This window comes from Anolis carolinensis, unplaced genomic scaffold (genome assembly GCF_035594765.1).
Source record: "Anolis carolinensis isolate JA03-04 unplaced genomic scaffold, rAnoCar3.1.pri scaffold_37, whole genome shotgun sequence".
In the NCBI taxonomy this organism is placed as follows: Eukaryota; Metazoa; Chordata; class Lepidosauria; order Squamata; family Dactyloidae; genus Anolis; species Anolis carolinensis.
The window spans coordinates 125,001-142,486 of NW_026943846.1; the positions used below are offsets into that span (position 1 = coordinate 125,001).

Genomic DNA, 17,486 nt, shown 5'->3' on the forward strand with positions numbered 1-17,486 from the left:
AAAGACTGGCTTCGATTTGTCTAAGTTTGGTTTGACACACGGAAAGCACAAAGGGACGGAAGGGGAATTTGTGGGTTTGGCAACCGGACACACAGCGCCCCGAACCTCCTGCCCCATTCGCCCCGATATGGTCAGGAAAAGGAAATAGAAGGGATGCCAGAATGACCATTTCTTCAAAGGAACCCTCCTATTATTATTATTATTATTATTATTATTATTATTATTATTATTATTATTATTTAGTGGGGGAAAATGCATTGCAATATAGTGCCAAAGTCCGCACTGGAATTCCCTCTCTGTGTGTATTAATGCATTTATTTCCTCTTTCCTGGTACTACGAACACTAAGTGACCCAATCACAAAGAATCCCAGAGTTGGAAGGGACCCTCAGAGGGCATCCAGTCCAACCCCATTCCACCAGGCAGGATGACACCATCCGATCCCTCCCAACAGATGGCCATCCAGCTTCTGCCTGGGGGACCTTCAGAAGGCATCTAGTCCAACCCCATTCCGCCAGGCAGGATGACACCATCCGATCCCTCCCAACAGATGGCCATCCAGCTTCTGCCTGGGGGACCTTCAGAAGGCATCTAGTCCAACCCCATTCCACCAGGCAGGATGACACCATCCGATCCCTCCCAACAGATGGCCATCCAGCTTCTGCCTGGGGGACCTTCAGAAGGCATCTAGTCCAACCCCATTCCGCCAGGCAGGATGACACCATCCGATCCCTCCCAACAGATGGCCATCCAGCTTCTGCCTGGGGGACCTTCAGAAGTCATCTAGTCCAACCCCATTCCGCCAGGCAGGATGACACCATCCGATCCCTCCCAACAGATGGCCATCCAGCTTCTGCCTGGGGGACCTTCAGAAGGCATCTAGTCCAACCCCATTCCGCCAGGCAGGATGACACCATCCGATCCCTCCCAACAGATGGCCATCCAGCTTCTGCCTGGGGGACCTTCAGAAGTCATCTAGTCCAACCCCATTCCGCCAGGCAGGATGACACCATCCGATCCCTCCCAACAGATGGCCATCCAGCTTCTGCCTGGGGGACCTTCAGAAGGCATCTAGTCCAACCCCATTCCGCCAGGCAGGATGACACCATCCGATCCCTCCCAACAGATAGCCATATAGCTTCTGCCTGGGGGACCTTCAGAAGGCATCCAGTCCAACCCCATTCCGCCAGGCAGGATGACAACATCCGATCCCTCCCAACAGATGGCCATCCAGCTTCTGCTTGGAAACCTCCAGAGAAAGAGAGAGATAAAATTATAGATTTCAGGAAGGGATCCTCAGAGGGCATCCAGTCCAACCCCATTCCCCCAAGGAGGAAGACACTACGTGATCCCTCCCAACAGATGGCCATCCAGCATCTGCTTGGAAACCTCCAGAGAAAGAGATATGATAGAGATAGAATCACAGATTCCTCAAAGGGATCCTCAGAAGGCATCCAGTCCAACCCCATTCCCTCAAGAAGGAAGACACTGCTTGATCCCTCCCAACAGATGGCCATCCAGCTTCTGCTTTGAAACCTCCAGAAAAAGATATAGAAAGAGATAAATAGATAGAATCATAGATTCCTGGAAGGGATCCTCAGAGGGCATCTAGTCCAACCCCATTCTGCAAAGCAAGATGACACCGCCTGATCCCTCCCAACAGATGGCCATCCAGCTTCTGCTTGGAAACCTCCAGAGAAAGAGATATAATAGAGATAGAATCATAGATTCCTCAAAGGGATCCTCAGAGGGCATCCAGTCCAACCCCATTCCCCCAAGAAGGAAGACACTGCTTGATCCCTCCCAACAGATGGCCATCCAGCTTCTGCTTGGAAACCTCCAGAGAAAGAGATATGATAGAGATAGAATCATAGATTCCTCAAAGGGATCCTCAGAAGGCATCCAGTCCAACCCCATTCCCCCAAGAAGGAAGACACTGCTTGATCCCTCCCAACAGATGGCCATCCAGCTTCTGCTTGGAAACCTCCAAAAAAAGATATAGAAAGAGATAGAATCATAGATTTCTGGAAGGGATCCTCAGAGGGCATCCAGTCCAACCCCATTCCGCCAGGTAGGATGACACCATCCGATCCCTCCCAACAGATGGCCATCCAGCTTCTGCCTGGGGGACCTTCAGAAGGCATCTAGTCCAACCCCATTCCGCCAGGCAGGATGACACCATCCGATCCCTCCCAACAGATGGCCATCCAGCTTCTGCCTGGGGGACCTTCAGAAGGCATCTAGTCCAACCCCATTCCGCCAGGCAGGATGACACCATCCGATCCCTCCCAACAGATGGCCATCCAGCTTCTGCCTGGGGGACCTTCAGAAGTCATCTAGTCCAACCCCATTCCGCCAGGCAGGATGACACCATCCGATCCCTCCCAACAGATGGCCATCCAGCTTCTGCCTGGGGGACCTTCAGAAGGCATCTAGTCCAACCCCATTCCGCCAGGCAGGATGACACCATCCGATCCCTCCCAACAGATGGCCATCCAGCTTCTGCCTGGGGGACCTTCAGAAGGCATCTAGTCCAACCCCATTCCGCCAGGCAGGATGACACCATCCGATCCCTCCCAACAGATGGCCATCCAGCTTCTGCCTGGGGGACCTTCAGAAGGCATCTAGTCCAACCCCATTCCGCCAGGCAGGATGACACCATCCGATCCCTCCCAACAGATGGCCATCCAGCTTCTGCCTGGGGGACCTTCAGAAGGCATCTAGTCCAACCCCATTCCGCCAGGCAGGATGACACCATCCGATCCCTCCCAACAGATGGCCATCCAGCTTCTGCCTGGGGGACCTTCAGAAGGCATCTAGTCCAACCCCATTCCGCCAGGCAGGATGACACCATCCGATCCCTCCCAACAGATGGCCATCCAGCTTCTGCCTGGGGGACCTTCAGAAGTCATCTAGTCCAACCCCATTCCGCCAGGCAGGATGACACCATCCGATCCCTCCCAACAGATGGCCATCCAGCTTCTGCCTGGGGGACCTTCAGAAGTCATCTAGTCCAACCCCATTCCGCCAGGCAGGATGACACCATCCAATCCCTCCCAACAGATAGCCATATAGCTTCTGCCTGGGGGACCTTCAGAAGGCATCCAGTCCAACCCCATTCCGCCAGGCAGGATGACACCATCCGATCCCTCCCAACAGATAGCCATATAGCTTCTGCCTGGGGGACCTTCAGAAGGCATCCAGTCCAACCCCATTCCGCCAGGCAGGATGACAACATCCGATCCCTCCCAACAGATGGCCATCCAGCTTCTGCTTGGAAACCTCCAGAGAAAGAGAGAGATAAAATTATAGATTTCAGGAAGGGATCCTCAGAGGGCATCCAGTCCAACCCCATTCCCCCAAGGAGGAAGACACTACGTGATCCCTCCCAACAGATGGCCATCCAGCATCTGCTTGGAAACCTCCAGAGAAAGAGATATGATAGAGATAGAATCACAGATTCCTCAAAGGGATCCTCAGAAGGCATCCAGTCCAACCCCATTCCCTCAAGAAGGAAGACACTGCTTGATCCCTCCCAACAGATGGCCATCCAGCTTCTGCTTTGAAACCTCCAGAAAAAGATATAGAAAGAGATAAATAGATAGAATCATAGATTCCTGGAAGGGATCCTCAGAGGGCATCTAGTCCAACCCCATTCTGCAAAGCAAGATGACACCGCCTGATCCCTCCCAACAGATGGCCATCCAGCTTCTGCTTGGAAACCTCCAGAGAAAGAGATATAATAGAGATAGAATCATAGATTCCTCAAAGGGATCCTCAGAAGGCATCCAGTCTAACCCCATTCCCCCAAGAAGGAAGACACTGCTTGATCCCTCCCAACAGATGGCCATCCAGCTTCTGCTTGGAAACCTCCAGAGAAAGAGATATGATAGAGATAGAATCATAGATTCCTCAAAGGGATCCTCAGAAGGCATCCAGTCTAACCCCATTCCCCCAAGAAGGAAGACACTGCTTGATCCCTCCCAACAGATGGCCATCCAGCTTCTGCTGGGAAACCTCCAGAGAAAGAGATATGATAGAGATAGAATCATAGATTCCTCAAAGGGATCCTCAGAAGGCATCCAGTCCAACCCCATTCCCCCAAGAAGGAAGACACTGCTTGATCCCTCCCAACAGATGGCCATCCAGCTTCTGCTTGGAAACCTCCAGAGAAAGAGATATGATAGAGATAGAATCATAGATTCCTCATAGGGATCCTCAGAAGGCATCCAGTCTAACCCCATTCCCTCAAGAAGGAAGACACTGCTTGATCCCTCCCAACAGATGGCCATCCAGCTTCTGCTTGGAAACCTCCAGAGAAAGAGATATGATAGAGATAGAATCATAGATTCCTCAAAGGGATCCTCAGAGGGCATCCAGTCCAACCCCATTCTGCAAGGCAAGATGACACCGCCTGATCCCTCCCAACAGATGGCCATCCAGCTTCTGCTTGGAAACCTCCAGAGAAAGAGATATGATAGAGATAGAGTCATAGATTCCTCAAAGGGATCCTCAGAGGGCATCCAGTCCAACCCCATTCCCCCAAGAAGGAAGACACTGCTTGATCCCTCCCAACAGATGGCCATCCAGCTTCTGCTTGGAAACCTCCAGAGAAAGAGATATGATAGAGATAGAATCATAGATTCCTCAAAGGGATCCTCAGAAGGCATCCAGTCCAACCCCATTCTGCAAGGCAAGATGACACTGCCTGATCCCTCCCAACGGATAGCCATCCAGCTTCTGCTTGGAGACCTCCAGAGAAAGAGATATGATAGAGATAGAATCATAGATTCCTCAAAGGGATCCTCAGAGGGCATCCAGTCCAACCCCATTCCTTCAAGAAGGAATACACTGCTTGATCCCTCCCAACAGATGGCCATCCAGCTTCTTCTTGGAAACCTCCAGAGAAAGAGATATGATAGAGAGAGAGAGAGAATCACAAATTCCTGGGACCTTCAGAGGGCATCCAGTCCAACCCCATTCCGCCAGGCAGGAAGACACCATCCGATCCCTCCCAACAGATGACCACTCAGCTTCTGCTTAGAAACCTCCAGAGAGAGAGAGAGACGGATAGATAGAATCATAGATTCCTGGAAGGGACCCCAAAGGCCATCCAGTCAAACCCCTTCCTGCCACATAGGAGGACACAATCAAAGCCCTCCCAACAGATGGCCATCCAGCTTTTGCTTAGAAACCCCTAGAGAGAGAGGGAGGGAGGGAGGGAGGGAGAGAGAGAGAGAGAGAGTGAATTATAGATTCCTGGACAGAACTCCAAAGGCCATCCAGTCCAACCCTATTCCGCCAAGCAGGAAGACACTATCCAAGCTCTCCTGACAGATGGCCATCTAGCTTTTGGTTGACATCTTCCAAACAAGGAGACTCCATTATATATATATATATATATATATATATATATATATATATATATATATATCTCAGTGTCAAACAGATCTCATCACCAGGAAGTTCTTCCTAATGTTTAGGTAGAATCTCTTTTCTTTCCATTTGGATCCTTTGCTTGCCTTTGTCTTCAATAGGACATGCTTTCGAATGCTTAAATATGGCTCTCATGTCCCTTTGAAATATGGCTCTCATATCCATCTTTAGATCCATAAACTGGACACTTTTCCCATGTATGATCCTGATGCAAATGCCTCCCTTGGAGATATGACCCTTGGAGAGATGGCCAGTCTGGTATCGCCACAAAAGGAACATCTTTGGGCCCATAACTTGGACCTGAATGTCTCCCATGACCCTTTGGACCTCAGGAGAGACGATCATTTTAGTATCGCTGCAAAAGGGCAACATGAAGGGTTAGCAAGTTAAATCTATGGATGCCTCCAAAGAAAAGGAGCATCTCTGGACCCATATGTTGGACATTTGGTGATGCAAATGTCATCTATGACCCTTTGGACCATGGGCACAGTCATCCTGGTGTCACCACAAAAGGATCACCTTTGGACCCATAACTTGGACACTTGTTCCATACGTGACACTGATGCAATGTGCCCCGTGACCCTTTGGACATTTTGGTTACAGAGTCAAACCTATGGATGCCACCAGAGAAAGGGAACATCTTTGGACCCATAAGTTGGACACTTGGACCTGATGAGTGTCATCAATGACCCCTTGGACCTTGGAGAGATGGTCATTCTGGTTTTGTCACAAAAGTATCCCATTTGGACCCATAACGTAACCCCTTGGACCCTGTGAGAAATGGTCATTCTAGTATCACCACAAAGAAAGCATCTTTGGACCCAAAAGTTGGACACGTGGACCTGATGCAGATGTCATCTATGACCCTTTGGACCTTGGAGAGATGGTCATCCTGATATCGCTACAAAAGGATCACCTTTGGACTCATAACTTGGGTCTAAATGCCTCCCTTGACCACTTGGATATTGGAGAGATAGATATTCTTGTTTTGTCACAAAAGTATCACATTTGGACCCATAACTTAAGACCTAAATGCTCCCCTTGACCCTTTGGACCCTGTGAGAATGGCCATTCTAGTATCATCACAAAAAAGCATCTTTGGACCCAAAAATTGGGACACTAAGACCTGATACAAATGTCACCTTTTGGACCTTGGAGAAATGGTCATTCTGGTATCACCACAAAAGGATCACCTTTGGAATCATAACTTGGACCCAAACGCCCCCTTGGACCTTGGAGAGATGGTCATTCTGGTATCACCACAAAAGGATCACCTTTGAACACATAACTTGGACCTAAATGACCCCTTGGACCTTGGAGAGATGGTCATTCTAGTATCGCCACAAAAGGATCACCTTTGGACACATAACTTGGACCTAAATGACCACTTGGACCTTGGAGAGATGGTCATTCTGGTATCACCACAAAATGACCACCTTTGGACACATAACTTGGACCTAAAAACACCCCCTTGGACCTTGGAGAGATGGTCATTCTGGTATCATCACAAAAGGATCACCTTTGGACATGTAATTTGGACCTAAATGCCCCCTTGACCCCTTGGAGAGATGGCCATTCTGGTATCTCCACAAAAGGATCAACTTTGGACACTTAACTTAGACCTAAACACCCTCTTGATTCCTTGGACCTTGGAGAGATGGTCAATCTGGTATCACCACAAAAGGATCATCTTTGGATGCATAACTTAAGCCTAAATGCCCCCTTGGCCACTTGGACTTTGGAGAGATGACCATTCTAGTATCTCCACAAAATGATCACCTTTGGACACATAACTTGGACCTAAATGCCCCCTTGGACCTTGGAGGGATGGTCATTCTGGTATCACCACAAAAGGATCACCTTTGGATACGTAACTTGGACCTAAATGACCCCTTGGACCTTGGAGATGGTCATTCTGGTATCACCACAAAAGGATCACCTTTGGATACGTAACTTGGACCTAAATGACCCCTTTGGAGAGATGACCATATTAGTGTCACCATAAAATAACTACCTTTGGATACATAACTTGGACCTAAATGACTCCTTGGACTTTGGAGAGATGACCATTCTAGTATCACCACAAAATGACCACCTTTGGATACATAACTTGGACCTAAATGACCCCTTGGACCTTGGAGAGATGGTCATTCTTGTATCACCACAAAATGATCACCTTTGGATACAAAACTTGGACCTAAACGCCCCCTTGAACCGTTGGACTTTGGAGAGATGACCATTCTAGTATCACCATAAAATAACCACCTTTGGATACATAACTTGGACCTAAATGACCCCTTGGACCTTGGAGAGATTGTCATTCTAGTATCACCACAAAAGGATCACCTTTGGATACATAACTTGGACCTAAATGACCCCTTGGACCTTGGAGAGATGGTCATTCTGGTATCTCCACAAAAGGATCAACTTTGGAAACATAACCTTGAACCCTTGGACCTTGGAGATGGTCATTCTGGTATCACTACAAAAGGATCATCTTTGGATACATAACTTGGACGTAAATGACTCCTTGGACTTTGGAGAGATGGTCATTCTGGTATCACCACAAAATGACCACCTTTGGATACGTAACTTGGACCTAAACACCCCCTTGACCCCTTGGACCTTGGAGATGGTCGTTCTGGTATCACCACAAAAGGATCACCTTTGGACACGTAACTTGGACCTAAATGACCCCTTGGACCTTGGAGAAATGATCATTCTGGTATCGCCATAAATGGATCACCTTTGGACATGTAACTTGGACCTAAATGACCCCTTGGACCTTGGAGGTGGTCATTCTGATATCACCACAAAAGGATCACCTTTGGACACGTAACTTGGACCTAAACGCCCTTGACCCCTTGGACCTTGGAGATGGTCATTCTGGCCTCACACAAAAAGAAACCCCAAAGCTAGGGATGGATATTGCCATGAGGGATGAGCAGGAGGAGGAGCAATGGAGGGTGGTTTGCGACTGCAACGGACGGACGGACGGACGAGGGCTACTTAGCTCTTGACTTCAGGCTTAAAAAACTCAGAGTTAACAAAGGAAAATCCTTCGAATTCTGCCTGGTCAATGTTCCGGATGACTTCCTGGTCGGGTGGCGTTAAGACGGGCGGGTGGCGGGTGAAAAACCGGTCGAAGTTTTCGGCGCTGCGTCCGCACTATGAGAGGGGAAGAAAAGAACGCATGGTAGGTGGGGGACAAAAAAAGGGGGTGCGCAAAACGGCGGTGTGCAAGCGGAAAACAGAAGCAAAGGAAATGCAAACTCCCAACATAAAGAAGTCTAGTGCGGTTGGCCATTCTCGCCATCGTTTCCCCTGCGTTGTGGCTCAGGCAAAAGTCATTCCAATGAGCAGAATGGCAGAAATCAAAAGGAAGGAGGGATGCAAAGTCCTTCAGCAAAGGAAGAGTATTGATATACTTTTGGGGGGTCAATGAGGTGCTGAGGAACGGGGAGCCGGCCGGATCCTCACAAGTAAGGATGAGATGGCAAGGAATTACTTGTGGGGCTTCTTTGCCAGGTGCATGCAATACCATACCTGTCCGGAAATGTGCCACATGCAAGGATTTGGGGCATCCCTCTCTCTCGTTTTCAAACAAATAGATAAACACATTGGTTATCATTCTTATATTCCTTATTTTTCTTAGAAGCAGAAAACTGTCGAGTTGGAAGGTTCCCTAAGGGTCATCTAGACCAACCCCATTCTGCCAGGAACACAAATTGGAGCAAGATGCCCATCTAAGCATATTTTAAGACAGAGACCCCACTGTTTTTTTAAGGCAGGATATAGTTCAATAGATTTGGAAGGGACCCTTAAAGGACATCTAGACCAACCCCATTCTGCCAGGAACACAAATTGGAGCAAGATGCCCATCTAAACATATTTTAAGAAAGAGACCCCACTGTTTTTAAGGCAGAATACAGTTCAATAGATTTGGAAGGGACCCTCAAAGGACATCTAGACCAACCCCATTCTGCCAGGAAAACAAATTGGAGCAAGATGCCCATCTAAGCATATTTTAAGACAAGAGACCCCACTGTTTTTTTAAAGGCAAGATATAGCTCAATATATTTGGAAGGTACCCTCAAAGGACATCTAGTCCAACTCCATTCTGCCAGGAACACAAATTGGAGCAAGGAGCCCATCTAAACTTATTTTAAGAAAGAGACCCCACTGTTATTTAAGGCAAGATATAGTTCTTGGAGTCCCGGTGGCGAAGTGCATTAAAGCACTGAGCTGGAGACCGAAAGGTCCCAGGTTCAAATCCCGGGAGCGGCGTGAGCAGCCGCTGTTAGCCCCAGCTCCTGCCAACCTAGCAGTTCGAAAACATGCCAATGTGAGTAGATCAATAGGTACTGCTCCGGCGGGAAGGTAACGGCGCTCCATGCAGTCATGCCGATGGCCACATGACCTTGGAGGTGTCTATGTACAATGCCGGCTCTTCGGCTTAGAAATGGAGATGAGCACCAACCCCAGAGTCAGACACGACTGGACTTAACGTCATGGGAAAACCTTTACCTTTACTATAGTTCAATAGATTTGGAAGGGACCCTCAAAGGACATCTAGACCAACCCCATTCTGCCAGGAACACAAATTGGAGCAAGATGCCCATCTAAACATATTTTAAGACAGAGACCCCACTTTTTTAAAAACATGATATAGTTCAATAGATTTGGAAGGGACCCTCAAAGGACATCTAGACCAACCCCGTTCTTCCAGGAACACAAATTGCAACAAGATGCCCATCTAAGCATATCTTAAGAAAGAGACCCAACTGTTTTTTTGGGGTTTATTTTTTTTTTGGAAGTGCCCTTTATTTTCCATTTCTTAACTATTCTATCTACTTTGCTTCAATTAAGGAAAGATAAAGTTCAATAGATTTGGAAAGGACCCTCAAAGGACATCTAGACCAACCCCATTCTGCCAGGAACACAAATTGGAGCAAGATGCCCATCTAAACATATTTTAAGACAGAGACTCCACTGATTTTTAAGGCAGGATATAGTTCAATAGATTTGGAAGGGACCCTCAAAGGTCATCTAGACCAACCCCATTCTTCCAGGAACACAAATTGGAGCAAGATGCCCATCTAAGCATATTTTAAGACAGAGATCCCAATGTTTTTAATGCAGGATATAGTTCAATATATTTGGAAGAGATCATCAAAGGACATCTAGACCAATCCCCTTCTATGCAGGAATACAAGACTCACCTAGATATGCCCATATAAGACGTTCAAAGGAAAATTCAAAGCATTTCAAAGGAGAATTCAAGGCATTTCAAAGGAGAATTCAAGGCACTTCAAAATCCACTAGAGACAGAAGAGACCCCAAAGACCATCTAGACCAGGGGTCCCCAAACTAAGGCCCGGGGGCCGGATGTGGCCCTCCAAGGTATTTTACCTGGCCCCCGCCCTCAGTTTTATAATATAATATTTTTATATCAGTTTTAATAATATAATATATTGTATATACATATAATATTGATAAAATATTGTAATGTTATACAATATAATACTAATAATTATACCATGTAATAATAGTAATTATATGTTATATATTACATATAATATTACAGTATAGTGGTATAGTTCAATATAGTAATATATAATGCTAATATTGTGCTATGCTAATAATATAATATATTGTATGTGCATACAGCTGCTCTGAGTCCCCTTCGGGGTGAGAAGGGTGGGATATAAATGTAGTAAATAAATGTAGTAAGTAAATAAATAAATAATTTTAGACTTAGGCTTGCCCAAAGTCTGAAATGACTTGAAGGCACACAACAACAACAACAACAATCCTAATTAACTTGACTATCTCATTGGCCAGTAGCAGGCCCACACTTTCCATTGAAATCCTGATAGGTTAATATTGGTTAAAATTGTTTTCATTTTTAAATATTGTATTGTTCTTTCATTGTTGTTGTTTTGCACTACAAATAAGACATATGTGTGCATAGGAATTTGTTCGTATTTTTTTCAAATGATAATTTGGCCCCTCAACAGTCTAAAGTCTGCTTTAAAAGTTTGAGGACCCCTGATCTAGACCAATTCCTTTCTATGCAGGAATACAATAATCCCAAAAGATGCCCAGCCACAGACTTCTAAAGAAAGAGAGTCAAATGCCATCCAAAATCTAATAATCTGAAGGTACTGACTCTTTTTACTAGCAAGAATGCACAGTTCAAGCACTCCCAAAAAATGCCCATCCAATCTCCATTGAAAGATCTCCCACTGTCCTCCAAGAATCCACTTGAGTTGGAAGGGACTCCAAAGGACATCTAGACCAACCACTTTTTCCAGTACAGGAATACAAGACTTTCCAAAGATTCCCATACAAGACCTCTAAAGAAAAGTACAAGGCAGTCCAAAATCCAATAGAGTTGGAAGGTAACCCCAAAGAAAATCTAGTCTGGCCTCCTTCTACAATGCAGAAATATACAATTCAAGCATCTCAGAGAGATTCCCATCTATTGAAAGACCTCAGAAAAAAGGAAAGCTCACCACTCTCCAAAACTGCATGAATTCTGCAATATAGATGCACCCTAAGTTTGAAATTCTTAGAAGCTGTGTTGAAATTAGCTGCTTCGGATCACCTTTATGGCATAGAAAATGGATTATTATTATTATTATTATTAATAATAATAATAATAATAATAATAATAATAATAATAATAATAATGTATTTTTTCAGGAGCTTTGGATATCAGCGAGGGATGCAAAACCAAACCTATATTAAGAAACAGAATAATAATAATAATAATAATAATAATAATAATAATAATAATAATAATAATAATAGGTTTATTTGTATCCCGCCACCAACTCCCCGAAGGGGACTCGAAGCGGCTCACAGAAATATCAAATACAAAACAATAACAATGGAGAATACATCAATAAACAATAACATGCACCAGTTATAACATTTAAACATTGACCAGAAGAATGAAACACTTACTAAAAACACAGAATTAAAAACAGTGAAGTTGTCTTGCAAAGCCTAAGTTTTTTTATTATTACTATTATTACTATTATTTTATTATGACACAGCAAACAAGACAGATATGCTGGATTTCGCATCATGCATTATTATTATTATTATTATTATTATTATTATTATTACTATTATTATTATTTTATTATGACACAGCAAACAAGACAGATATGCTGGATTTCGTATCATGCATTATTATTATTATTATTATTATTATTATTATTATTATTATTATTATTATTATTATTATTGGGCTGCTGTGAATTTTCCAAACTGTATGGTCATGTTCCAGAAGCATTCTCTCCTGACGTTCTGCCCACATCTATGTCAGGCATCCTCAGAGGTTGTGAGGCGTTTTGGAAAATAGGCAAGTGGGGCTTATATATCTGTGGAATAATGTCCAGGGTGGAAGAAAGAACTCTTGTCTGTTTGAGGCAAGTGTGAATGTTGTAATAGGCCAGCTTGATTAGCATTGAATAGCTTTGCAGCTTCAAAGCCTGGCTGCTTCCTGCCTCTGAGGAAGCCTGCCATAGATGTGGGCAAAACATCAGGAGAGAATGCTTCTCGAATATAGCTATACAGCCTGGAAAACTCACAGCAACCCTGTGATTCTGGCCATGAAAGCCTTCGACAAGACATTATTATTATTATTATTATTATTATTATTATTATTATTATTATTATTATTATTGACACAAAGACAGAGAAAGACACAGCAAACGAGATATATATGCTGGATTTTGTATCACAAAATCACAAGTCGATCACTTCCCAAGTGTCTAGGACTGTGTGATGTATTTTCGGATGATGCGTGCAGATCCCAGTAGGGTGGCCTTTTGCAGTTGGCAGATCGTAATTTTGTCAATGTCTATTGTTTCCAAATGCCGGCTGAGATCTTTTGGCACGGCACCCAATGCGCTGATCACCACCGGGACCACCTGCACTGGTTTCTGCCAGAGTCTTTGAATTATTATTATTATTATTATTATTATTATTATTATTATTATTATTATTATTATTGGAGCCCCGGTGGAGTAGTGGGTTAAAGCCTTGTGACTTGAAAGTTGGGCTGCTGATCTGCAAGCTGCCAGGTTCGAATCCCACCTGGGGAGAGCGAGGGTGAGCTCCCTCTGTCAGCTCCAGCTCCATGTGGGGACAAGGATGGTAAAACATCAAAACATCCGGGCATCCCCTGGGCAACATCCTTGCAGACGGCCAATTCTCTCACTCCAGAAGCAACTTGCAGTTGCTCAAGTTGCTCCTGACACGAAAAAAAAAATTCTTATTATCCTTATTATTATTCCCTGGATATCGGCAAGGGATGCAAAGCAGTGAACCTCCCTCTCGCTCTATTAAATATAATAAAGAGACAGAAATGTCCCCATTTTTTTGTCCAAAGGGCTCAGTGGCCAAGTGTCTGAATCCACCAGGGATTTTTTCTTATTTAAAAAATGGATTTTGATCAAACCTCTGAAGCTATTAATGGAACCAAACAACGTCTCGGATAACATTTGACTCTGCCGACCGGCCAGACCAGGGGCTGCGTCAGCCTTCGTCGGCATCAAAATTAATGGTTTTCCTTCCTGACGGCGAGTTGCAGGCAGCAGCTGTCCTGACATCAACGGGTGCATCTACACTGCGGAATTAATGCACTTTGACGCCTCTTTAATGCGAGATCAGGATCATCCCAGGCCCCGAGGGCCCCAAAACCTGGGGCTTTTGACAGCCGCTTTTAAACAGCATTAGCTGCTTTGCATTAAGGAGCGAATTACCATTCGAACAGAAAACGTTTTGCAAATCAAAGCACATACCAAGAAGGGACTGCGCATTGGCATGCATGGGTATGTGCGTGAGATAAGATAGATATAAATAATAATAATATAAAAACCCACTCAGCCCCGTAATTATCTCAAGGGTGGCGTGTAAATATTGGGAAAGGGCGGCTTGGGATTGTGCCAACCGACCGCGGCTGGCAATTGGTATGCAGGGACCATCGGGCCGGGCCAGCCGAGCGCATAAAGGCCGCCTTCGCCCGCCTTTTGCACACCGAGGATCAATCTGTTCGGGGCAGATAAATCATCCGCAGAAGGCCAGCTTCGTTAGAATATGAATATATATATATATATATATATATATATATATATATATATATATATATCCCCCAGGTGTCTTGCCTAATATTCGGGTTGGCTTATACTCGAGTATATACAGTATATTGATCTATATATATAAAAGAGTGATGGCATCAGGGCAGCGGACAAAACAACAAAACTACAGGCCCCCCAACCTTGAAATTTGACAACACAACCCATCATCCACGGCTCTAGGTTGATACAACAAAAAGAAAAGAAAAATAAAGTCCTAATTACAGAGAGAGGAATAATAGTTTTTACCCAATTGCTGCAAGTTAGAAGACTAAGCTCCGCCCACTTGGTCTCCTAGCAACCCACTCAACCCAGGGGATAGGCAGAGTTAGGCCTCACTTAGGCCTCTTCCACATTGCCTATAAAATATAGATTATCAGATTTTAGCTGGATTATATGGCAGTGTAGACTCAAGGCCCTTCCACGCAGCTATATAACCCATTTATAATGGACTTAATGCCAGGGGAAAACCTTTACCCTTTACCTTAACTACCACCAATTCTCCAATACTTTACTTCCCATATCACTATACTTCACCACAGCAACGCGTGGCCGGGCACAGCTAGTATTATATATTATTATTAGCTGTGCCCGGCCACGCGTTGCTATGGCGAAGTATGGTGGTATGGGAAATAAAGTATTGAGGAATTGGTGGTAGTTAAGGTAAACGGTAAAGGTGTGGAGTCCATATAATCCAGTTAAAGCAGATAACATAAGATTATAAATGGGTGGAAGGGCCTTGAGTCTACACTGAGTCTAATTTGTATTTTATAGGCAGTGTGGAAGAGGCCTAAGTGAGGCCTAACTCTGCCTGTCCCCTGGGTGAGTGGGTTGCTAGGAGACCAAGTGGGCGGAGCTTAGCCTTCTAACTGGCAGCAATTGGATAAAAACAATTATCCATTTCCCTCTAATTAGGACTTTAATTTTGTTTTCTTTTTGTTGTATCAACCTAGAGGCGTGGATGATGGGTCGTGTTGTCAATTTTCGAGGTTGTGGGGTGTTTAGTTTTGTTGTTTTGGCGGTCGCCAGGATTCCATCACTCTTTTATATATATAGAAGACTAGCTGTGCCCGGCCACGCGTTGCTGTGGCAAAGTGGTGGTGGTATTGGTTAAAAATTGTTGTGTAATTTTTATTTGACTTTATTTGCATTTTTTATTAATATTATTGTAAGTTATATTTTTATTTATTATATTTTATTATTTTCTTGTATTATTTTTAGTTATTTTCTGTTATTATAGTATTATATTGTATTAATTTTTAGTGTTTTTTATTATTTTTATTAGGTTGCTAGGAGACCAAGTTGGAGGAGCTTAGCCTTCTAACTGGCAGCAATTGGACAAAAACAATTATTCCTCTCGCTCTAATTAGGACTTTATTTTTCTTTTCTTTTTGTTGTATCAACCTAGAGGCGTGAATGATGGGTTGTGTTGTCAATTTTCGAGGTTGTGGGGTGTTTAGTTTTGTTGTTTTGGCGGTTGCCAAGATTCCATCACACTTTTATATATATAGATTATTTTCCTGATTTCAAAATGAAACTCAAAACTATTGTTTGTCTAGGTGGAGAAGGTCCTTTAAATCAATAGGGTTTACACATATGTTGTTCCATTGTGTGCAAAATCCTCAGCAGAGTCTTCTGCTCAGATAAATAATATTTCCGTGCAGGAATATTCTCCTTTTTGGTGCAGAAAATGCTGCTTTCTGCGCAAAACTATTGCAAAAAGTAAGTCCCGAATTGCAAAGACTCTCGGCAATATTAAATTCTTCATGTCAGGGTTTCTGCAAACCCAGGAATATTTTATTTTTTGGGAGGGATATATGTATATATACATCCATTACAGGGAGAGGGACCTGGGGACGTGGATTTTCTTCCCACTTTTGGGGCTGTTTTCTCATAAAGTATTCAGGGTTTTTGCAGCTTTTTACTTGCTGAGTGACTTCCCATCGGCTCCATCAATGATTCAGGGACGCAGCACTGTCCTCGAGCAAAATGCTAAGCAGAACATTGCAAGGATTGCAAATAAAGGGCAAAGAAAAGGCAATTTGGGGAACTGGTCATATATTAATATAGCATCTCAGGGTCGGACTCCAAGCTAGATTTCTTCTTGCGGGGAATTTTTGATATTGGATCCCATTATGAACAATTTGGAGAACACAATTAGTGGCATTCCAGGGAACTGGTCATATATTAATATAGCATCTCAGGGTCGGACTCCAAGCTAGATTTCTTCTTGCAGGGAATTTTTGATATTGGATCCCATTATGAACAATTTGGAGAACACAATTAGTGGCATTCCAGGGAACTGGTCATATATTAATATAGCATCTCAGGGTCGGACTCCAAGCTAGATTTCTTCTTGCGGGGAATTTTTGATATTGGATCCCATTATGAACAATTTGGAGAACACAATTAGTGGCATTCCAGGGAACTGGTCATATATTAATATAGCATCTCAGGGTCGGACTCCAAGCTAGATTTCTTCTTGCGGGGAATTTTTGATATTGGATCCCATTATGAACAATTTGGAGAACACAATTAGTGGCATTCCAGGGAACTGGTCATATATTAATATAGCATCTCAGGGTCGGACTCCAAGCTAGATTTCTTCTTGCGGGGAATTTTTGATATTGGATCCCATTATGAACAATTTGGAGAACACAATTAGTGGCATTCCGGGGAACTGGTCTTATATTAATATAGCATCTCAGGGTCGGACTCCAAGCTAGATTTCTTCTTGCAGGGAATTTTTGATATTGGATCCCATTATGAACAATTTGGAGAACACAATTAGTGGCATTCCGGGGAACTGGTCTTATATTAATATAGCATCTCAGGGTCGGACTCCAAGCTAGATTTCTTCTTGCGGGGAATTTTTGATATTGGATCCCATTATGAACAA

At 44.2% G+C, this 17,486-nt stretch overlaps 1 protein-coding gene across 4 annotated transcripts in view; it reads right to left on the reverse strand.

Annotated features, from left to right (window-relative positions):
- Positions 1-17,486, reverse strand: part of prkcb (protein kinase C beta) — a gene marked incomplete at its 5' end in the record, with an annotated part of 126,555 nt that overhangs the window by 8,994 nt on the left and 100,075 nt on the right. The window contains 3 exon segments of one of the 4 annotated variants that reach the window (XR_010001544.1): positions 1-3,281; positions 3,422-6,811; positions 8,282-8,603. The exon segment at positions 1-3,281 is cut by the window's left edge and continues 445 nt beyond it. 4 annotated transcript variants of the gene reach the window in all.